The 24213-nt window shown below is 41.6% G+C and overlaps 1 protein-coding gene across 23 annotated transcripts in view; it reads right to left on the bottom strand.

Moving 5' to 3' along the window:
* The window catches only part of LRRFIP2 (LRR binding FLII interacting protein 2), a 122704-nt gene extending 106764 nt beyond the window's left edge, over positions 1-15940 (bottom strand). For 13 of the 23 annotated variants that reach the window (XM_060180583.1, XM_060180597.1, XM_060180578.1 and 10 more), the window contains exon 1: positions 15665-15940. The gene's annotated coding sequence lies outside the window, so the exon portion shown is untranslated. The remainder of the gene's footprint in view (positions 1-15664) is intronic. The other 10 variants (XM_060180591.1, XM_060180590.1, XM_060180588.1 and 7 more) reach the window with 8 other exon arrangements.
* Positions 15941-24213: the final 8273 nt, after the last annotated feature.

Genomic DNA, 24213 nt, shown 5'->3' on the forward strand with positions numbered 1-24213 from the left:
TCTTGTTCCTGGATATGAAGAATAAACATTATCACAATGGCCATTCTACCAAAAGCAGTCTACATTTTGACGCAACCCCTATATCAAGATCCCAATGGTATTTTTCAAGCAAATTGAATAATTTGTCCAAAGATTTGTGTGGAATCACAAAGAAAAAAAACAAAACCAAGAATAGCTAAGTACTTCCAAGAAAAAAAAAAAAAGACAGAGGTATCATGCTTACCAACTTCAATTTATACTGCAAAGCAACAGTAATTAAGACAGAAGGGGGCTGGGCCACATAGGCTTGTCCTTACATAAAAGATATTAGAATATATATCAAGAATTTCTATGGTCTTGTCAATATTTCCATTTTATAAATAAATAAAAATAATCATGAACACCACCAGTAATGTCCACCATCATGAAGATACTTTTGCCTTAATTGTGCGGGTTTTTTTTTTAAGATTTTTAAATATTTATTTATTTCCTTTTTGTTGCCCTTGTTTTTTTATTGTTGTTGTAGTTGTTATTGTTATTGATGTCATTGTTGTTGGATAGGACAGAGACAAATGGAGAGAGACAGGAATACAGAGAGGGGGAGAGAAAGACAGATACCTGCAGACCTGCTTCACTGCTTGTGAAGTGACTCCCCTTGCAGGTGGGGAGCCGGGGGCTCGAACTGGGATCCTCACACCGGTCCTTGCGTTTTGCACCATGTGCAAATTTTGTGTTTTTTGAAACAAGGAGTGGACTTTTAAAATATTGAGCTACCATCACCCCCTTATCCCCTCTCAGAGGCAGAGACACCTGTGAGCCAGGCCCCTCCCCTATACTACCCTCACCTGTGGAAATCTGAAGGGGTTTTAGTGGTGATCCAACAAAAAGATAGAGGCTTGTAGACTTAATCTCCCATCCTTAGCTGAGGCATTTCATACCTTTATGTATGTAACACTTCTCAAGAATGTGGGCAGGGCTTGTGACTTACTTCTAATCAATAAGACAAAGGTTATGAGATGTCATTTCCAATATTTGTTACAATATATAAGACTGTGTAAAGAGGCAGATCTGCTCTAGAGACTTTCCTTGATGGCTTAATGAAGTGGTCATGTTATAAAACACCAAGGAGTCAAAAACTGAACAGCCCTTACTAGCATGAATAGCTTTCCGAGGACAAAATCATCTCTGGAGAGCAAAAAAGGTCTCAGCTCTAAAACCACAAAGAAATTAATTCTGCCCAAACCATAAGTGAACTTGGGCTAGTTTTTCTCAGTAAAGCCCCCATATGAGAACTTCAGCAAGTCAACCACCCTAATTGCAGCCTTGTGAGATCCAAGCAAAGGACCTAGCTTAATAGTGTTCAGACTTCTGCCTCACAAAAACTACAGGATGATTAATGTATGTTATTTTTTAAATTTTTTTATATTTATTTTATTTATTTATTCCCTTTTGTTGCCCTTGTTGTTTTATTGTTGTAGCTATTATTGTTGTTGTCGTTGTTGGATAGGACAGAGAGAAATGGAGAGAGGGAGGGGAAGACAGAGAGGAGGAGAGAAAGATAGACACCTGCAGACCTGCTTCACCGCCTGTGAAGCGACTCCCCTGCAGGTGGGGAGCCAGGGGCTCGAACCGGGATCCTTATGCCGGTCCTTGTGCTTTGCGCCACCTGCGCTTAGTCCGCTGCACTACAGCCCGACTCCCTAATGTATGTTATTTTAAGTTGCTAAATATGTTGTTTGTCACAGGACACAGAAAATGATTACAGCTATTTCTAAAACTTTGAATGAATTAGCAAAGTTGTACAGATACAAAAGCAACACAAAATACCAGCTGCATTTCTATCCACTAACATAAACAAAAAGGAAATTAAAATAACAATTTCATTTACAGTCACATCCAAAAGAGTAAAATAATTAGGAATAAACTTAACTAGGAGTACACAAGACATGTACACTGAAAGATACAGAATATTTCATAGGTGTTAGGAGATAACCACCGGATACACTGCAAATTTTACTATGTACAAGGATCTTGGCTCAAGCTTCAGGCATTTCACAGGAGCACCAAACACATCAACAGGAAGTTCTATGAATGGTGGAACAATGCTATGGTGTTTCTCCTCCTTCTCCCTCTCCCCTGTCTCTATTTGAAACTGATAGGAAAAAGAAAAAGAGAAAATCCACCAGGAACCATGAAAATTAACAAGTGTTGAGACTACAGTGGCAAAAAAAAAAAAAAAGTCCCTCATGTTCATGGATTGAAAGACTTAAAATTGCTAAATGTCATAAGAAATCTATAGGTTCAAGCTCTATGAAGGTGCACGTGATATGTTTTTGTAGAAATAAAATGACCCCCATCATAAAATCAAAATCCTTAAGAGTCACAAGTGATTCCAAGTAGCAGAAACAACACTTAATGAAAGAAAAGAACCAGATTGGAAGTACCCCACACACTGATTTCAAAACTTAGTAGAAAGCTACAGTTACCAAAACATTATGTTACTGGCACAACCTCAGGAAATAGACCAAGAGCATTTAACAGGGTCCAGAAACAAACCCCAGCACATACGACTAAATGATTTGGAACAAGTGTGCAGTTAATGGGAAATGGACAGTGCTTTTCCACAGATGGTCCTGGGGAAACTGGATGTCCATGTGTGAAAGATTAAAGTTGAAAGAATGAATGTTAACATTTGAGGCAAGATGGAAGAACATTATGAGGAATCAAGTTAAGTCATAAAGAAAAACCAATACCATCTGATTACACTTACATGTGGACTCTTTAAAAAAAAAATCCAGGGAGTCGGGCAGTAGCGCACGCGTGGCACAAAGCACAAGGACCAGCGTAAGGATCCCGGTTCAAGCCTCCGGCTCCCCACCTGCAAGGGAGTCACTTCATAAGCATTGAAGCAGGTCTGCAGGTGTCTTTCTTTCTCTCCCTCTCTCTGTCTTCCCCTCCTCTCTCCATTTCTCTCTGTCCTATCCAACAATGACGACATCAATAACAATAACTACAACAGAAAAACAACAAGGGCAACAAAAGGGAATAAATATTAAAAAATAAAAATAAATCCAATAATCGGGCAGGGAGATAGCATAATAGATATGCAAAATCATTTTCGTCCCGGGAGCCGGGCGGTAGCGCAGTGGGTTAAGCGCAGGTGGCGCTAAGTGCAAGGACCGGCATGAGGATCCCAGTTTGAGCCCCCGCTCCCCACCTGCTGGGGAGTCGCTTCACAGGCGGTGAAGCAGATCTGCAGGTGTCTTGTCTTTCTCTCCTCCTTTCTGTCTTCCCCTCCTCTCTCCATTTCTCTCTGTCCTATCCAACAACGACGACATCAACTACAACAACAATAAAAAGACAACAAGGGCAACAAAAGGGAAGATAAATAAATAACAATTACCAAAAAAAAAAAATCATTTTCGTCCCTAAGACACCAAAGGACATAGGTTCAATCCATAACACCACCAGAAGCCAGAACTGAGCAGTGTTCTAACAAAATAAATAAATAAATAAATATTAGAGTAATAAATCAGAAAACAGATTAGTGGCTGTTAGAGAGTACATGAAATGAAAGGGGTCTAGGCAGTGGCATACCCAGTTGAGTGCACACATTACCATGCACAAGGGCCTAGGTTTGAGCCCCCAGCCCCCCCCTATAGGGGGATAGCTTCAAAAGCAGTGAAGTAATTCTGCAGGTGTTTCTTTTTCTTTCTCTCTGTCATTCTCCATTTCCTATTCCCCTCTCAATTTCTGCCTCTCTTCGATAAATAAAATAAGGGAGTCAGGTGGTAGCACGGTGGGTTAAGTGCACGTGGCGTGAAGTGCAAGGACCAGTGTAAGGATCCCAGTTTGAGCCCCCTTTTTTAAGGATTGATTCATTTCATGAGAGAGAGAAACCAAGTACCACTCCAGTGTATACAGAACTGGAGCCTCACACATGCAAGTTAGGTGCCCTTTATGTGAATCACCTCTATGACTGCAGACTAGATTTAATGTGGTGATCATGCCACAGCACATATAAATATTAAATCACCATGGGGACCGGGTGATAGTGCACTGAGTTAAGCGCACATAAATATCCTGGTTCCAGCCCCAGGCTCTCTACCTGCACAGGGGTCACTTCACAGTCAGTGAAGCAGGTCTGCAGATGTCTATCTTTCTCTCCCCCTCTCTGTCTTCCCCTCCTCTCTCCATTTCTCTCTGTCCTATCCAGCAACAATAACGACAACAACAACAACAGCAACAATAACAACAACAACAGTGGGAAAAAAAGATGGCCTCCAGAAGTAGTGGATTTGTAGTATATGCACTGAGCCCCAACAATAACCCTGGAGGCAAAAAAATTTTTTTAATTAAATTTATTTTTTTTTAAAAAAGCCACTGTTATACACCTGAAACCAACAGTGTGCTTTATACAACTAAACCTCAGTTAAAACATATTTTAATATTAAAAAAATAATAACATTAACTGAGCAGGTAAATAAGTTAGATGAACACTTAAATTAGGTTAAAAGTGATAGGTCAAGTTTATGTTATGGATATTTTTACTGCAATACAAAAAACTGGGGCTAGATAGTGAAGAGTGGGTTTGGTAAAATAAGTGGATACTGACACTCTCATGATTTTGACTGTCCAACTAGACCAGTATTATCCATAACAACAGTGAAAACTTCTAATCTAAAACATACATTTATTTATTTATTTATTTATTTATGCCACTAGAGTTATTGCTGGAGCTTGGTGTCTTCACACCATCACCATTTCCAGTGGCCTTTTTTTTTTTAATAGAGAGTGAGAGACAGAAGGGTGAAAGAGAAAGTACAGCTCCCCTGCTCCCAAAGCCTCCCCACTCTGGGGGGCATGGGAGCTTGAGCCTGTGTCCTCATGCATGGTAAAGTGTGCACTCTACCAGGTAAGTCACCACCCAGCCCCACTCTGGGGGGCACGGGAGCTTGAGCCTGTGTCCTCATGCATGGTAAAGTGTGCACTCTACCAGGTAAGTCACCACCCAGCCCCACTCTGGGGGGCACGGGAGTTTGAGCCTGTGTCCTCATGCATGGTAAAGTGTGCACTCTACCAGGTAAGTCACCACCCAGCCCCACTCTGGGGGGCACGGGAGCTTGAGCCTGTGTCCTCATGCATGGTAAAGTGTGCACTCTACCAGGTAAGTCACCACCCAGCCCCACTCTGGGGGGCATGGGAGCTTGAGCCTGTGTCCTCATGCATGGTAAAGTGTGCACTCTACCAGGTAAGTCACCACCCAGCCCCACTCTGGGGGGCATGGGAGCTTGAGCCTGTGTCCTCATGCATGGTAAAGTGTGCACTCTACCAGGTAAATCACCACCCAGCCCCACTAAAAGCATTTTTATCCTACCTATAGTCCTAGAATTCTTGGTTCACTTACTTTACTTTAAATCACAATGGCATGTCTGCTTACTAATTTCTTTGTTCATTACTATAAATTATTTAAAGGATGTAATAGGCAAATAAATATTTTAGCATCCTGATCCTTTGCATACAGTATGCTCCATTTCACTTTGTAAATAGGAAGGGGGAAAAAACTGTTCCTAGCTTTTAAAATGTTTCTATTAAGGAAAGTGGGGAATGCACAAAGAATAACAAAGTAATCAAAACAAGTTACTTAGAATTAAGTTAGTTTCCTAAACCAGTAAAGATACCTCACATCAAAGTTAGTGTTCACAATAAAAATTAAGATACACAGCACTCAAAGTGAAAACAATGAAAGATGATGAACTATGATTCCTTAAGGGTTTAACATTATACTTCTAAGAAAAAAAAAGAAATCCTGACACTCGCACTCCAAGGCTTTTCCTAACCTCTTCCCCACTGTGTCTGCATTGTTGTCAGTTTATTTTATAAAATGCAGCACTGAGGAATGAATCAAGGATCAATAGCATGCAAAATATCACTGGGTGGCCTCCCCAGCATTTTTTTTTATTATGCAATACTCTTTCTTGCTTTCTTATTTTTTCTTCATTCTTTTCTTTCTTTTGCACTGCTAAGCTCTGGTTTACAGTAGTGGTGCCAGAAATTTAACCTGGGATCTTGGGGCCTCTGCCATGAAAGCTGTTTACATAACCATTATGTTATCTCTCTGTCCTTATTCGATATGCCTGGGGAGGGGAAGCGGGGAGACACACCACAGCCCCACTCTACCATCCATGGAGCTTCTCTTGGTGCTGTCCATGTTCCTCTCATGAGGGGCTGTAGGTTGAACTTAGGGATCCCATGAATGGTAAGGCATTTATTTGCTCTACCCATTTACATAACCCCCTTTTTTGGAGGAGGTAGTGAAGACTGAGACTATGAAGTAATTATAGTTGTGTGCTGCATTTTGCTCAAAAAAAGGCTAAGTATAAAGGCAGTGGCCCCTAGGGACAAACTACATATGAAGTAGAATACATCTTCTAGGTTTATGTAAACATAGTCTATGATGCTTACACAATAAAAGCCCTGAAGGATGCTTTCTCAGAATCTATCCCAACCAATTAGTAAAGCCATGGCTATAACAGGCTAAAAGAACAACCCCGTTGATAGTAACAGGGCAAGAAAATGTTCCAGTTTATTTTCTCTCTCCACACAGAACACTAAATACATTATACTAATCTTATCATCATCAAATGATCATTTTCAAATTCTAACATCCAAATTTCTGAGGAAAAAAAACCTAAATTTCCTCAATTTCCAAGTTAATCTAAAGAAAAAGGGAAGAAACCATCTGCAGGTTCTGCATGTAAATTAAGTCTGCCTGCCAAATTCTTCATAATATAAGGCTTAAATTAAGCAGGGAGACATGAACCTTGGTCAAAGGGGGGGAGCCACTGAGATTAGTAAAGAACTTTAAGTCCAAGCACTTAGCTTATTAAGTAGTAAGAAAATGAAGTTTTCCTGAGAAAACACATCATAAAGAAAGGGCTAGGATGACAAGACAGCAACTAGCAGGTAGGTAATACCAAGAGTTTCAAGGGATAACTGTATGACTATGTGCATGATCCTGTAGCATTCTACTGAAAGAAGGGAATGAGGGGCCAGGTGGTGGCGCACCTGTTGAGTGCACACATTACAGTGCACCTGCAGGGGGAAAGCTTTGCGAGTGGTGAAGCAGTGCTGCAGGTGTCTCTCTGTCTCTCTCCCTCTCTATCTCCCTTCCTACTCTCAATTTTTGGCTGTCTCTATCCAATATATAAATATAATAAAAAAAATTTTTAAAAGAGAAAGAAGAGAATGAGACCAGGGAATAAAACTAATCTCTCTAAATGAAGAAGTCACAAGAACCCTGTGACACAGGACATGATTCTCAGTGTCCTTTGAATTCCTGTGACAGTGTGAAGGACTGTGGATTGAACTATTTCAGCTTGAGGCCTAGACTCCCTAGGCTGGAAATCTCAATGTTTTTCCCCTGTTGTAAAACATCTAACTGATCCTTGGCAGATATTCTAAGAGCCAGAAAACAGTATCAATACTGTGCAATCCTGTTTTCCTGCTTTTGCACATTTTTCTAGGACACTTTGTAGTTGCCCTAATGATGCTCTTTATTTTTAAAATGAAGGGAAAAAACTGGATCCCAGTATATATATATGCTTGATAGCAGATTTTCACCCCAAAACTCAGCCTTAATCTCCTAAAGGCAAATGTCTTTTATAAACTCCCACTTCTGTAGCTGCCATTTTCCTGAACCACAGGCCTTCCTGACTTGCAGAGGGGCCAGGACAGATTATAGTTATGTGGTGGGTTCTGTCAGGCAAACTTTGACAAGGTCTCAAAATAGACCCTGGGTACTATCCACAGAAACTGCTACTCAGAAGTTTCAACTTCACCATCAGATGCAAGCTACCCAGCACAACACTACACACACACACACACACACACACACACTCACACACACACACACACACCATCTCTCCCATTTTAAAAGAGCAAATATTCCTCATCCTTCTCCTAGTCAAAAGTGAGTTGTATACAATCAAAATTTTTATAATCAAATCTCCACTATTCTGCTAAGTACTCTGCAGAATAAAGACTGAATCTATACCTATCTCTAGCACTGGGAAATTATTTCCTCAGTAGTACTCTGGTTTATAAGATGATTTTTAAATCTCAAACTCCAGAGAGGTTAGCTTTACTAGGAGTGGGCTGAGATGGGGAAAGTAAAGGAAGAGGAGGAAAGATGGACTACTAATTTCCTTGTAACTGATAACAGAGTAGCAGACTTCAGTAGGGAGTGGAGTTAAACTGTATACAATGTTTTTAATTTATAATGGTCATAAAAATCACACAACAATCAACCAATTACAAAATGCATATATTTAACTACTATCAAATGTAAATTAAGGGTTTTGCCTATAGCAGCACCAGTTTTTAAGCTACGGTGTTTTTGCCCATACCAATATAAATAAAATTATAACCCTAAATTCTTTTAAATTCCTTTATAAAATACCTTTTGGCATTGTTTAGTGGGGAGGAAGATAAAGAATACAAAGTAAGGGAGTTGGGTGGTAGCGCAGCGGATTAAGTGCATGTGGCACAAAGCTCAAGGACCGATGTAAGGAACCGGGTTCGAGCCCCTGGCTCCCCACCTGCAGGGGAGTCGCTTCACAGGTGGTGAAGCAGGTCTGTAGGTGTCTATCTTTCTCTCCTCCCTGTCTTCCCCTCCTCTCTCCATTCCTCTCTGTCCAATCTAACAATGACATTAATAACTACAACAACAAGCAACAATGGCAACAAAAGGGAAAATAAATAAAATAAAATAAACTATCTTTTTAAAAAAAGAATACAAAGTAAATGACAGCTCCTTTTACTTTCTACAAGTTGAAAAATAAGTTCTATCGTAACAAAAATAAATCCCAGTATAGGATTGAAATAAACTTTTACATTTTATTTATTTATTTATTTATTTATTTATTCCCTTTTGTTGCCCTTGTTATTTTATTGCTCCCCTGCAGGTGTGGGAAACCGGGGACTCGAACCACGTGCGCTTAACCCGCTGTGCTACCGCCGGACTCCCCAACTTTTACATTTTTACAACTTAAGTTCCTACCTTGAAACCTCACTTGCAAGCTAAATTTCATATACATATTTAAGGACAAATCAAAGACACATGTGGATTGTTCATTATAGCAAGGTTTACAGAAAATTAAAAACACAAGCTGTGTGGTGGCTCACCCAGTTGAGCACAGGCATTACAATGCACAAGAACCCCAGTTCAAGCCCCCAGTCTCCTGCAGTGGGTGGGGGAGAGTGGGGGGAGAGCTTCAGGATAGGTGAAGCAGAGCTACAAGTCTTTCTCTTTCTCCCTCCTTCTCTACCCTTCCTCTCAATGGCTCTCTGTCCTCTCAAATAAAAAATAATTTTTAAAAGTTAAAAACAGGGAGCTGGACAGTAGTGCAGCAGGTTAAATGCACATGGCACAATGCACAAGGACTGGTGTAAGGATTCAAGCCCCCGGCTCCCCACCTGCAGGGGAGTCACTTCACAGGTGGTGAAGCAGGTCTGTAGGTGTCTGTCTTTCTCTCCCCCTCTGTCTTCCCCTCCTCTCTCCATTTCTCTCTGTCCCATCTAACAATGACATCAATAACAGAAACAATAATAACTATACCAACAATAAAAAACAAGAACAACAAAAGGGAAAATAAGTAAATATTTTTAAAAATTTAAGTTAAAAACAATTACAGTGTCTGCCAAGACGGAATGATAAATTTGGGAAAATAATTATGGTTCATCTACACTCAGGAGCACATCAATCTGGTAACAATTAGATGAGGGACTGGATGGTGACACACCCAGGATGGTGCACACATCACCGTGTGTGTGGACCTGGGACCTGGGCCATAGTCCTCAACTCAGCGGGGAAAACTCACAAGTACTGGAACAGTGCTGCAGGTGCTCTGCCTTTTCTAATTCTCTCTGTCTCTACCAGAAAAAGAAAGAAAAAAGGAAGAAAGGGCTATCAGTTGTGACCTCGCTCCCCTGCTCCCCCCAAAAAAGACAAAAATGAGATGAGCATATAGTAATGTAGAGTGCTCTGAGATACATTAAGAAGATGGAATTAGATATGTAACAAACGAGCCGAAAAAGGACACACAGGAAACCATGAGCAGTGGCTGCCTGGATTAAGCGGTGGAAATGAGGAAAGATCAGGGAGAAGGAAAAGGCTAGAAGTTTACTGTAGAAATGAGACTTCTGGGAGTCGGGTGGTAGCACAGCGGGTTAAGTGCAGGTGGCAAAAAGCGCAAGGACCCTGGTTCGAGCCCCCGGGTCCCCAGCTGCTTTATAAGCGGCGAAGCAGGTCTGCAGGTGTCTATCTTTCTCTCCCCCTCTGTCTTCCTCTCCTCTATTCAACAACAATGACATCAATAACAACAATAATAAAACAACAAGGGCAACAAAAGGGAATAAATACTTTTTTAAAAAAGGAGACTTATTTTTCATCATATAACATTTTCATTGTTAATGGTTTATCAATTTTAAAAAGGCCACAAACATCTACTGAGTCCATGAAGTAAACATTCCTATCTTTTTTCAGTTTTTTTTTTCTTTTCTTTTTTTAAGATTTTGTTATTTACAAGAGAAAAAAGAGAATGGAGGGAGGGAACCAAAGCATCACTCTAGCACATGCAATGCCAGGGATGGAACTTGGGACCTCATACATGACAGTCCAATGCTCTCCACTGTGTCACCTCCCAGGCCACTATTAATCATTTCTATTATATCTTATCTGCTGCTCTCCTTACTACTACAGCAAGACAAAAGCATGCATAAGTAGCAAATCTTAATGCCTCCAAGATATAGTTCTCTCTTTGCCCTTCAGCCAAAATAAAGTTAAAAACAACAGAACAAAGGGCCAGGTAGCGTCACACCTGGTTAAGTGCATGGGTTATCACATGCAAGGGCCCAAGTTCAAGTCTCCTGTCCCCACCTGCAGGGGAAAAGCTCAGGAGCAATAAAGCAATGCTGGAGATATCTATCTATCTATCTATCTATCTATCTATCTACCTACCTATCTATCTCTCCATCCCCTTTCCCCCTCAATTTCTGTTATATCAATTAAAGTTTTGAAAAATAATAGAACAGGGGCAGGGAACACTGCACCTGAGTGCACATATTACAGTGCACAAGGACATAGGTTCAAGCCCTTGGTCCCCATCTGCAGGAGGAAAGCTTCCCAAGCAGTGAAGCAGGGCTGCAGGTATCTGTTTCTCTCTCCCTCTCTATCTTCCCCTTCCCTCTCAATTTCTCTCTATCTCTAGCCAACAAATAAATAAAATCAACTGTTTTAAAAAATAATAGGATGCTACTATGATTCCATCCTAAACTCCCTGGGCAGACAAACTCACCAATGTGTCTAGAGCCCTAGCCCACTAAGGAAAGACAGAAACAGGCTTGGGGGCAACCCCACACCTATGGACATCTGGTTTTTGATAAGCGGGCCCAAACTATTAAATGGAGAAAAGAAAGTCTCTTCAATAAATAGTTCTGGGAAAACTGGGTTGAAACATGCAGAAGAATAAAACTAAACCACTATATCTCACCAGAAACAAAAGTCAACTCCAAGTGGATCAAGGACCTGGATGTTAAACCAGAAACAGCCTGGAGGTAGGTATGGATCAACCTGCAAACACCCATGTCCCGCAGAAAAACAATTACAGCAGCTAGAACTCCCACCTTCTGCACCCCAAAAATAATTTTGGTCCATACTCCCAGAGAGGGAGAAATGTTAGGGGAAGATGACTAGAGGGCCCTGAACTCCAATTCCTTCTGGACCCAGAGAGAGAAGAGGAAAAAAGGAAAAATATTCAGAAGTAGTAATAGGTATAATTATGCCTTAAAAGGAAGAGAAGGCAGGACCATAGAAAAAATATGCCAAAACTATAAACAGATAAACAGATCATTATAGAAATAATAGTCAAGCCATATCTGTGACCTTGGGAAAACCACTGCAGTTTCCAATGGAGGGAATTAGACACAGAACTCTGGTGGTGGGAATGGTGTGGAATTGTGCCTCTGTTATCTTGTAATTTGTAAACTAATATTAAATCACTAAGAAAATTTTAATAATAATAAATCAAGTGAAAAAGATCTATTATAAGTGAAAATAAAAATGAAAAGGATGAACTAAACATGATTCCACTTAAGTCTGGCCTAATTTACTATAGGCCAAAAAAATTTTTTTCTTTTTTTTTTCTTTTTGCCTCCAGGGTTATCACTGGGCTCAATGCCTAAATTACTAATCCACTACGCCTGGTGGCCTTTTAATTTTTTTTTCCATTTTTTTACTGGATAGGACAGAGAGAAATTGAGAAAGGTGGGGAAGATAGAGTCAGGGAGAGAAAGATAAACACCTGCAGACCTGCTTCACCACTTGCAGAGACCAGAGCCTCTGCAGGTTGGGAGCCAGGGGCTTGAACTGGAATCCTTGTGTGGATCCTAGCGCTTCATACTATGTGCGCTTAACCCGATGTGCTACTGTCCGCCCAGCACCCCAAAATTTTAAGTTAAAGAACAATGTGTCACACACACACACACACACACACACACACACACACACACACACACACCATTTCCAGGGATCCTATTCTTTTAAAAAGGAGAAGATAGAAAATGCAAAATCATTTCACTGACAAAGTAAATTTTGTTCAATTTTTGCTTCTGATGTTTTAAAATTTGAAGTTTGAATGAGGATGAAGCCTATACATTATTGGCAAAGTGGATTTAAAGAGCTACTTTTAACCAAAGATGACTAAAGGACCATCTACCCCTTCATATTCTCCAGAGAGAAAGCAACTACCTAAAGGTAAGATTGTGAAGTGACCTATTTTTGCAGGTACAACGACTAGTGCTCCTGTGGTAAGGACAAGAGAATTTTATTTTCTCTTAAATGGTCCTCATCAATAGTCCCAGAAAACTTCAGTGAAAAGGTGTGTGTGTGTGTGTGTGTGTGTGTGTGTGTGTGTGTGTGTGTGTGTACCTTAACATCACCAGTTCTGTTCTATTCCACACTAGCAGCGGAGTAAACAATTCACAAAGAATTTTACAAGAAACACTCCCTCACTCTTATTTCTAGTAAAGATTTGGTTTTTGTTTGTAAGACAGAGTCTACCTTGTTAACTATATTCTCTGTCATGGTTTTTCCTATATTTAAAAGATCTGACCTAAGAAAGGGTCTTCTTGCAAATTTACCTATCAAGACTATCAGTTATGGTGGTTTCCACAAGGGATTTTCCAAAAGTGAGTCTCTGTGAAGGAAAACTGAAACTCTTAACTCACTAGTAAATGGAGAAAAATGGGACATTCTGAATGTTAAGATGGATAGCCAGGAAATCTGATGCCAAAATTTACTCAAAAAAGTAAAGGAATTTAGGAAGAAAGACCAACATGATAATTTTACCATAGTTTATAACTGATAACTAACTAAAGTTCTTTATTAAAAAAAAAATCAAGTGAAATAAGTTGAATGCAGTGCTGAGAAGATAGCTCAACCAGTTAGAGTACCAACTTGTATGACTGAGGCCCCAGAGACTCCAGATTTAGTCCCTGGTACCTCTGCAGTACTCTGGCTTTGTATGCCAAAACACCCCCCCACCCCCCCAAAAAAAAAAATATATATATATGTATATATATTGATTTCCAAAAATAGAAGTATCCAGAACTCTTGGGGTTCAAAGTTACTTTGCTTCACTTTTAAAAGTCAAACGATCAAATTACACTTCAGCAATAAAAAGTTATTCTGGTTTCAAATGAATTCACTCCATTAATAAGTCACAACCTCAGCACACACTTTCTTTTATAACAAAACTTAAATTAAAAAAATACTCAGTATGGTTACCTCATACCATACTTCTTTTTTTTTTTTCTTCAAGGAAAGAAAAAAGGGAATTAACAGGAAGAACAAGCAAAAATAAAACCTTTAAGGACTTGCAGGCAAGCGAAGAAAAAGGTTTTTATTCTCATTCCACATATTTAAGAATGGATTCATTAAATGAATGAGTATTTTCATTTACAAGGTTATTTAGGCAGTTGGGGAGATGGCTCAGTGGGTAGAGGAATTGCATGTCTGAGGTCCAGAGCTGGATCATCTGGCTCTGGTCTCTTCATCTCTGCTCTCTTTCATTAAGTGGGCAAATATATATATTTAATACTAGTTAGCATAAAACAGATATTTTTAATGAGCATATTCATATCTTAATGATGGAAGCTCTCCTTTTCATTGAGAGTTATTTTGTTTCTATACCTTCATTTATCTTCCCACATCTGGCAAAAAGATGAGTAAAAATCACAATGAACCACTTGGGAATGAATTGTTCTAAATCCAAACATTCTTCAAAAGTTCAATTTTTAGTCTTTACCATACTTCATGACAATGCCTAGCAACAAACCTGAGAGCATAAAACGCTTCAGATAAAATCCATCCAGTTAGACAGGTAGTAACAAACTTGTAGCTTTTGTCCATTCCAATTTCAAGATCCGTATCAATGATTCACAAAGTGAGTGACCTAACTTCCTAAATGAATCACACTTTCCGACATTCTTAATTCTACATTAGTATGAGACAAAGCCGGCATCTCTGTATGTGTCAAGAGATTGATAAGATTGATGTTAGCCAAGTAGAATCAATTCTGCAAACCTCTTAAAACCACAAGCCTCAAGTCCTAGCAAACTTAACTCTTGTCTGCAACATTTTATTCTCCGAAAGGTGCAATTTTCCATACAATTATCCCCCAAATAAAAACGCTATCTTGAGAAAATACTTTAAACACTAGTTAAGAACTCATTCACTCACACCCTGTTCTCCAGTTCTGAAGTTCCATTACTGCATTCGCATTCTCTTGCAATTGTGATAACCAAAGGGGGGGGGGTGATGGCCACTGCTATCCCTTACATCTATCCTCTAGTCAATTAACACACTCTATCGCTTTTCACAGTCATAGCAGAAATGCTGAGTCATTAATCGAAGTTAGTGCTACAAAATGCGAAAGGTTGAGGACTCAACATTTCTCTAGCCATTTCTCAGCAGTTTGACACGCATATGTCCCACAAGAGAAGAAGTAAAGCAAACGCTAGAATTCTTTCTCCCCAGGGGGAAGGGGGGGAGGTGGAAGGAGGAGGGAGAGAGATGAGAAGTTTCTTTAGGTCCTCCTGTTTCCTGCCCAATATCCCACAGGCTAGGGAAGCAGGCCTGACTGGAGCTATACAACTTAACAATCTGGGTGTGAATAATACCCCTTATTAGTCAAGCATTAACCCTGACACTCCTGACGAGCGCCAGTTATAGCAGTGGATTCAGTCCGGGTCAAGGAGGAAGGAAAAATTGTAAAATCCCATTAAAATGCCAAGCCCTCCAACCGCCCCGAGTGCGGGACTGGGGACTCCCAGATCCCAGAAGTGCAGCAGCAGCAGCAGCAGCATCTGGGGAAGAGAAGCAGCCTGGAGCACCCAAAGCAGAAGGCAAAGCGGCCCATTTCAATCCCGCCTACAATGGGATACAGGCGGGGTGGCGGGTGAGCTGGAGACCCCAGTCGGGACTTGCAGAGAAAGAGCCAAGCGACCCCCGCCCCGGCCTGCCCCGGGAAGCCCGGCCCCCGGCGGGCGAGGAGCGGCGGCGCGGGTCGCACCCGCCCGCACAGGCCGGGGAGGGAGGGGCCCCGGCGGCGAGAGCGGCTCCTACCTGCCTCTGGGCGCGGGCGCTGGTGGCGGCGCCGCCCGGGAAGGGCCAGAGCGCCGCTCGCCCGCCCGCCGGGACCAAGGGCGAGGGGCGTGGACGCTGGATTCTGTCTCGAGTCCCCGGCCTCGGAGGCCGGGCTGGACGCGGAGGCTCGCACGCCGGTAGCCGGTCCGCGGGTCGCGCCGGCGTCCCCCCCCCCCCCGGCCCAGCGGCGGAGACGGCGCGGAGACAGCGGGGAGCAGCCGCCGGGAGAAGCCGCAGCCCGAGCGGCAGGCGGAGGCGGCGAACGGGGGGCGTGGCCACGGGGACTGTGACCCGCTCACCCGGAAGCAGTTGTGGCCCTGGAGCAGCCCCGGAGTAGCGGCCGCTGCAGGCTCGGCTTGGTCCCCGCCAGGCGGAGCACACCCGGCTGTCCGCGGCCAGCCGGCCGCCCGCAGTGGAGAAACTTCTGTCCCCTGCTCCGCCACTGCGAACCGCACGTGCTGCGCGAGAGGGACGATGGCGGGAGGCAGCCGCGGCTGGGGAGAAGGCCCAGAGCAGCCCAGGAATGGCTCCTTGGGACCCGCGGTGCTACTCCGGCCCCTCGGTCTCGGGCCTCGGCCTCCAAGTAAATTGACCCTGTGACAGTCCCCTGTGACCCTGCACCTGCCCTGGTCGCCTCCAAACTGTCCGGCCTAGTGGGCTAGGGTAAGTGGGTGACAGTTGCGAAGAAGGAGTGTCCGAGGGGGAGTGGGTGTGGTTGAAAGCTAACAGCCTTGTTTCCAAAGTGGAAAAAAAGAAACAACAACACGATTTTTAAATGATTCCCAGAGATCTGCTTGGAGGTGGGGGTTATGGGACTGGAATACAGAGTCTGTTAAATAAGCTCGGACCAGGTGTACATTCCAGAAGTTATCTGTAGAAACTGTCAGGGTTCAAAGTAACTGGAGAAAGACCAGGGCCCTGCTCTTGCAGAGTTTGCCTTCTGGTTTGGGTGGAAAGATTTAAGCAAACAAACAAGATAATGACAGGCTGTGGCAAAACTGCAGGAAATAACAGTGATGAGAGAGATTATGCGAACCTCTTTAGGAGGATGGGATGACTGGAGACGCGTCTAGGAGGAAGGAATCCTTGATCAACCTCCTGAGGAAAAGGTACTGAAACCCTTGAACACAACTTGGTATGCAAGGACTTAGGTTCCAGACCCCTGAATAATTCCACAGATTCCATGCTACGAACCTGTCTCTAAAGCCCTTCTAGGACTGTTTCTTGTGCTGTGTGTTCCAGTAATTTCAGAAGACTTGTTCAACTCATTTTTTTTTTTATTTATTTGCTAGAGACAGAGAAATTGAGAGGGGAAAAGGAGAAAGAGAAGGGGAGAGGCATCTGCAACACTGCTTCACCGCCTGTAAAGCTTTCCCTGTGCAGGTGAGGACTGGGGGCTTGAACCTGCACGTGCGCCCAGCCAGGTGCACCACCACCCAGCCCCTCAACTCACTCTTTAGACTTCATAGAGCCTGGAACTGTGACACAGATAGGGGTAGGTCAAGGCATAAATTAGAGTATATTGAGTGATCTCTAGACAGTGAGATTGCAACAGGGAGAATTATTGCTATTAGTCTTGCAAAACAAATTCTTTTAACTTTTCACTGTTTCTCTTTCTTTTTGTTTTCTCTTTTTGTGTCACTATTTTTCTGAGGCCCATAAGTAGACATTGGAACTATGTTTTTTATTTGGGATCAAGAGGATCTTAATCTCCCAAAAGGTGTACTATGGTGGGGTTAAAGATCATTGGGGGCCAGGCGGTGGTGCACCCAGTTAAGTGCACATTACAGTGCACAAGGACCCAGGTTCAAACCCCTGGTCCCCACCTGCAAGGGGAAGGCTTCATAAGTGGTGAAGCAGGGCTGCAGGTGTCTTTCTGTCTCTGTCTCTCTATATATCTCCCCTCCCCTCTCAATTTCTCTCTGTCTCTACCCAATCATAAATAAATAAATAAACACAAGATGTATTGCATCAAAGTAAAAGACTTCGTGGGGTTGGAGAGCGTCAGGTCCTGGAACATGATGACAGAGAAGAACCTAGTAGGGGTTGAATTGTTAGGTGGAAAACTGAAAAATATTACACATATACAGACTATTGTATTTTACTGTCAACTGTAAACCATTAATTCCCCAATAAATAAATTTTAAAAATAAGCTAATGAAAAGTAAGACAAAAAACACAACAATTTTTCAGAATTTTAAAGCTGACTTGCAAGGGGAAGGACCTGGAGCTGGAAGACAGGTCACCAAGTAGGGTGCATGCCTTGTCAGGAACAATTCTGGGTTGAATCCCTACACTGTATTGAGCTGTGGAAGCTCCAGTGCTGTGCAGTCTCTCTCTATCAGAAATGTTTTTGATATCTTTTTTTAGTGCATGTTCATTTATTTCTATTTTAATTGTATTTATTTGAATTTGATAGTAAAGAGAGAAACTGAGAAGGGAGAAAGAAAGAGAGACACCTGCAGCACTGTCTCAACACTTGTGAAGCTTTCTCCTTACAGAAAGGGGCCTGGGCTTAAACTAGGATCCTTGCATTTGATAATGTGCACACTCAATAAATAAACAAATAAATAAATTTTAAAAATAAACAAATGAAAAGTAAGACAGGTGCACCACTACCCTTCCTTGTTGTTTTATGGGTGTTGTTGCTATTATTGTTGTCATTGTTGTTGTTGGATAGGACAGAAGAAGAGGGGAAAACAGAGAGGGGGAGAGCAAGATAGACACCTGCAGACCTGCTTCACCACCTGTGAAGCGACTCCCCTGCAGGTGGGGAGCCGGGGGCTGGAACCGGGATCCTTATGCCGGTCCCTGTGCTTTGTGCCACGTGCGCTTAACCCGCTGCGCTACCGCCCGGCCCCCATTTATGATGTTCTATGTTTGCTTTTTTGGCTTTGCTTTTATGTGGTGCCTGATGCTGAACCCAGGACCTCACACATATAAGGGAGATGCTCTATTGCTGAACCACTTCCCCAACCCGTTCTCCTTACTTCACTCCTTGGTCACTTGTTTTAGCTCATACCTAACCAGCAGAGAAATACTTCCCTGTGTCTTCTGGGGAAACTGGCAGGGAAGCTCTCACTTATTGAGTACCTTCTATTTACACAGCATAGTACTAGGCACTTAATTTTTATCATCCCTTTCAATGCAAGGACCAGCCTTGAGATACAGGAATGACTATGCCCATTTTAATAACGACGAGAGCAAAATACAGAGAGATTATAACTTGCCTAAGGTAGCAAGCTAGTACCTGAGAGAACTAGAATTAGAACTCAGGTCTGCAGGGGCTTAACTCCCTCCCATATTTCTATGCATTAATATTTAAGAAGAAAAAATAAGTGTCCAACCAAGCAGATTTCTATATTGCTTTTAAAATTTGCCAAGCAGGCTTTGGAATTTTTAAATTCTAGACGTTTTTTAATTGTTTGAAGAATTTTATTATGGACATATATTTTAAGGTAGATTGTTATGATTAAATTTGGAACTTCTCTGTTTTTTACTTCTCCTATAGAACATTTGTCATATATTTAGCATTAGAAAAAAAAAAAACTTCCACAGATTTTAAGAGTTCATAATGTCATGTGTCTTTTGAATACTCAAGAATGTTATAAATATGACACTAATATTGTGTCACTGCATAGGGGTCCTGAGTAAATACAGTGCTCTGATTATTTCACATCAGTCTTTCCCTGCACATTAAGTGATTTCTTTCTGCCAAATAAAATATGTGTTCGCAGATCTTTGTGGAATGTTCTGACGTGTGAATACCCCCAGGTCTATGTGGGCTGGCTACTCTAGGGACATATTAATAGACGGAGGAAAATATGGAAACTATTTCTACAATTTTGAGAAATGAAGCGGTGGGATGTGTACATTTTTGTACCTTTCCTATCAGATCGCTCACATTTTTCTCTGGTGATGTTAAGAAATTATAGATTTTTTCTTAATTTCCTTTCCAAGAGCTAGGACTCATTTTTGTGGTTATCAGCAAAATTAAATTATTTCTGGCAAACAGTCTATGTTTCTCTCCACATATAAATAAATAAATGTAGATAAGAAAGAGAGAAATAACACGTGTCATCAAGACTCCAAATATTAAAAGTAGGATGATATGATGTCACTTTTCATAATCTTCTTTGTTTTTCAGGTAGTACTTGACACTAACCCAAGGCCTTGCACATGTGCAATACTGCCTCCCAAGTCCAATTTTAGATTCTATATTTTAGGGGCAGAGGGGTAGGGACTAATATTTTTATTAGTCAAGTATGTAAGAATGTGTATACTTAATTTTGATTACTCCTTACATACTTACAGAAACCTATCAAAGCAACAGTCTTGGGCAAGTATATTTGTTTTAAGTTCTTTCTCTTTCTAAATTCTAAATATTTCTTGTTGGGTGAGAAGGTAGCATAATGGTCATGCAATTTTTCAGTCCTGTGGCTGAAGTCCCAAATTCAATCCCCCGACACCATTTTAAGCCAGAACTGAGCAGTACTCTCATATATAATAAAATCAATAAATATTGCTTCATATCTGTATTTCCAAGTGGTGTTTTGTTTTGTTTTGCTGCAAGTTAGCAAAAAATATTCAGACTGATGTAGCTACTCTTCACTCATTTTCTACATTATAAATTGTTAAAACTAGAAAATCAGTATCTTGCTATGTTCTCTAGGATTCTAGTTTCTTTTTATGTTTCATTACATCAAGAAATTAACATTTTAGTGAGTCAGGTGATAACACACCTGGTTGAATGCACATATTACAATACACAAAGACCCAAGTTTGAACCCCTGTCCCCACCTGTAATTGGAAAGCTTCACAAGTAGTAAAGCAGTGTTGCAGGTGTCTCTATCACCCCCTTCCCTCTCAATTTCTAGCTGTCTCTATCCAATTAATAAAGTTTTTTAATATTCATTTATTCCCTTTTGTTGCCCGTGTTTTTTTTTATTGTTGTAGTTATTGTTGTTGTTGTTGTTATTGGATAGGACAGAGAGAAATAGAGAGAAGAGGGGAAGACAGAGAGGGGGAGAGAAAGATAGACACCTGCAGACCTGCTTCGCCACTTATGAAGTGACTCCCCTGCAGGTGGGGAGCCGGGGGCTCAAACCGGGATCCTTATCCCTGTGCTTGCGCTTTGTACCACCTGTGCTTAACCCCGCTGCGCTACCACTTGACTCCCTTAAATAAAGATATTTTTTTTAAAAAGCATTAAAGATGAAATCAGCATTTTGCAGTCATGTATTTCTGTTGTACTTGATTTGACTCTCCTCCCTTTCCTAAAAAGAGTTCATAAGCTTGTCACAAGCTCTGGAGTCACAAGTCAAAAAAGAAAAAATTCTTTGTATTAACATGCTTGAAAATGATTCATTTGTAAGTTTTATTTTTCCTGCCTACACTGTTCTATGTCATTCTTCCCTAATAAATCTATAAAGGTATACAACCTTTGTGTGTGTGCTTTATCATAACAAACCACCGAAATCTTTTCAAAGAGATGCCTCTGTGGCTGAGAAGATGGCTCATCTGTACTGTACATGCCTTGCATGCACCAGGTCCTGGTATCAATCCCCAACACAACAGAAAACAACACCAACAAACAAGAGAGGTCTATTGAGGTAAATGGTAAAAGAATGTAAAGCATCTATATTTCTAGGGACAGGGAGATAGAAACTAATAATTTTATTAGTCAAATATGTGTGTGTAACATTTATTCTTAAAGATAATGGAGGAGGAGGGTTTCTAAACAACTACCCAACTCAGTTACAGGACCTCTTATAGCTAATTCTGGCCCCTGCTGGATTGTAAAGCAGCTCACCTTATGTACCAAACAGTAGGCAAAGAAATTTGTAGCCACTCTTGTCAGTCTTAGTGGTGAGGAATAGTTAATAATAGGAGAACTGGGAAATTGTTTTAAAGATTTATTATTTTTTAAATTATCTTTATTTATTTATTGGATAGGGACAGCCAGAAATCTAGAGGGAAGAGGGAGGGAGAAAGACAGAGAGATACCTGCAGCCCTTCTTCACCACTCACAAAGCTTCCCCCCTGCAGGTGGGGACTGGGGGCTCAAACCCGGTTCCTTGAGCATTGTAGCCTGTGCACTCAACCAGGTGTGCTACCACCCAGCCCCTTAAAAATATTTATTTATTTAAATATTTGTATTTATTTATTATTGGATAGAGGCAGAAAACGAGAGGGGGGGCAGGGAAGGAGAGTCAGAGAGACACCTGCAGCCCTGCTTCACCACTTGTGAAGCTTTCCCTCCTGCAGATGGGGACCAGGGGCTTGAACCTCAGTCCTTAAGCACTAAAATGTGAGTGCTTAACCATGTGTGCCACCACCTGGCCTCAAATTAGGAATTTTTTGTGGGTGACAGATATAAGTGCCTAGTCACAGATAAGCAAGTTATGCTTCTGCATTATGTATTCCTTATAAATGATCAATCAAGCATTCTTTATATTCTAGCTTTCTTAGCAAATTTATTCACCTACTATGTTCCATGCACCCAACAAGGCACTAATAACATAGGAACACAAGGGGATCTATTTTTAAAACAAGTGTTATAGTCTTAAAATGCATCAGCTAACTCATAATTGCTAGGAATCCAGTGGAAGTTAAAAGGCTATGTTTTCTTTTGTCATATAACTTATTGTCTGGAAAGAAAGACAAATTATCATGTAAAAGTAGCTATAATTTTGGGAATCAGGCGGTAGCGCAGCGGGTTAAGCGCACATGATGCAAAGTGCAAGGACCAGTGTAAGGATCCCAGTTCGAGCCCCCAATTCCCCACCTGCAGGGGAGTCACTTTACAGGTGGTGACGCAGGTCTGTAGGTGTCTATCTTTCTCTGCCCCCTCTGTATTCACCATCTCCATTTCTCTCTGTCTTATCCAACAACAATGACAACAATAATAACTACAACAAGAGCAACAAAAGGGAGTAAATAAAAAAAATTTAAAAGTAGCTATAATTTTATTAGGCATTAATAAAAGTATCTCTGGTAGATAAGAGATTCAAATGGAACACATAGGCCCAGGAGACAGTTTAGAGGGCAGACATATACCTTCCCCTGAACAAAGCCCTGGGTTTGATCCTTAGCACCACATGGGAGAACCTTGGATGGTAGGGTGGCACATTGCTCTGACTCTCTTTCTGTGGCAACAGAAGGTACCACATTCACCATCTACTTAAACTTTGAAGGCATAGGTGAAGCAATTTTGAAAGAAAACTTTTTTTTTTTTTTTGCCTGAGCCTGAAATCTGATATGCAGGTGGATTGAAGTTATTGTCTGGGGAGATGATGTCATGGCTGGGAAAATTACCAGAAAGCTGGATCAGGGAAGAGAGTGGCTCCCTAATATGGGAAAGGGGTATAAGTATTGTTGACTGTAAACCGCATCGATTTGATGTGATCTGGGGCCCATAATTCGCTTAGGAGCTTGTGTGACCTCTGCATCCCTGTCTTCCTCATGTGTAGCATAGAGTATGTTTTCGAAGGATGGAACATTCTCTACCATTGTTGATCCAAGTTGAGGGCAAGGTGATAAAACTTTTTTGGACTAAGAGTTTGTGGTGGTTGTTAAGTAAAGACCTGTCTTTCTCCCCATTATACATGAATATATGACTTGAGTTTGCTCAATGGTATCAGTATGTGGAGGCCCTCAGTTCATTCCCCTATAACACATTAAATAAATTTAATAATCATAATAATGTAGAACTTATTCAAATATGAGTGTCAGATAGCTTCTATTAGCAGGAGATGCTTTGATCCAAGATTAAAAATTACCTTAGTGGAGCCGGGCCTTAGTGTACCTGGTTGAGTACATATATTACCATGCACAAGGACCCAGGTTCAAGTCCTGGGTCCCCACCTGCAGGAGGGAGACACTTCACAAGTGGTGAAGCAGAGCTGCAGGTGTCTCTGTCACTCTCCCTATCTCCCTCTTCCCTCTTGATTTCTCTCTGTCTCTATCTAATAATATTTTTTTTTTTGCCTCCAGAGTTGTTGCTGGGGCCTGTACTGAAACCACTGCTTCTGGAGGCTATTTTTCCCATTTTTTTGCCCTTGTTGTTATTATTATTGTCATTGCTTCTGTTGTTGTTGGATAGGACAGAGAGAAATCGAGAGAGGGGGAGAGAAAGACACCTGCAGACCTGCTCCACTGCTTGTGAGGTGACCCCCATGCAGGTGGGAAACCAGGGGCTCGAACCGGGATTCTTTTTTTTTTTTTTGCCTCCAGGGTTATCACTGGGGCTCGGTGTCTGCACTACAAATCCACTGCTCCTGGAGGCCATTTTTCCCCTTGTGTTGCCCTTGTGGATTATCGTTTTGTTGTTATTATTATTGTTGTTATTGTCGCTGGATAGGACAGAGAAAATTTGAGAAAGGAGAGGAAGACAGAGAGGGAGAGAGAAAGGTAGACAACTGCAGACCTGCTTTACCACTTAAGAAGTAACCCCCCTGCAGGTGGGGAACCAGGGGCTCGAACCGCGATCCTTACACAGGTCCTTGAGCTTTGTGCCATGTGCGTTT

Source organism: Erinaceus europaeus, chromosome 21 (genome assembly GCF_950295315.1).
Source record: "Erinaceus europaeus chromosome 21, mEriEur2.1, whole genome shotgun sequence".
Taxonomy (NCBI): domain Eukaryota; kingdom Metazoa; phylum Chordata; class Mammalia; order Eulipotyphla; family Erinaceidae; genus Erinaceus; species Erinaceus europaeus.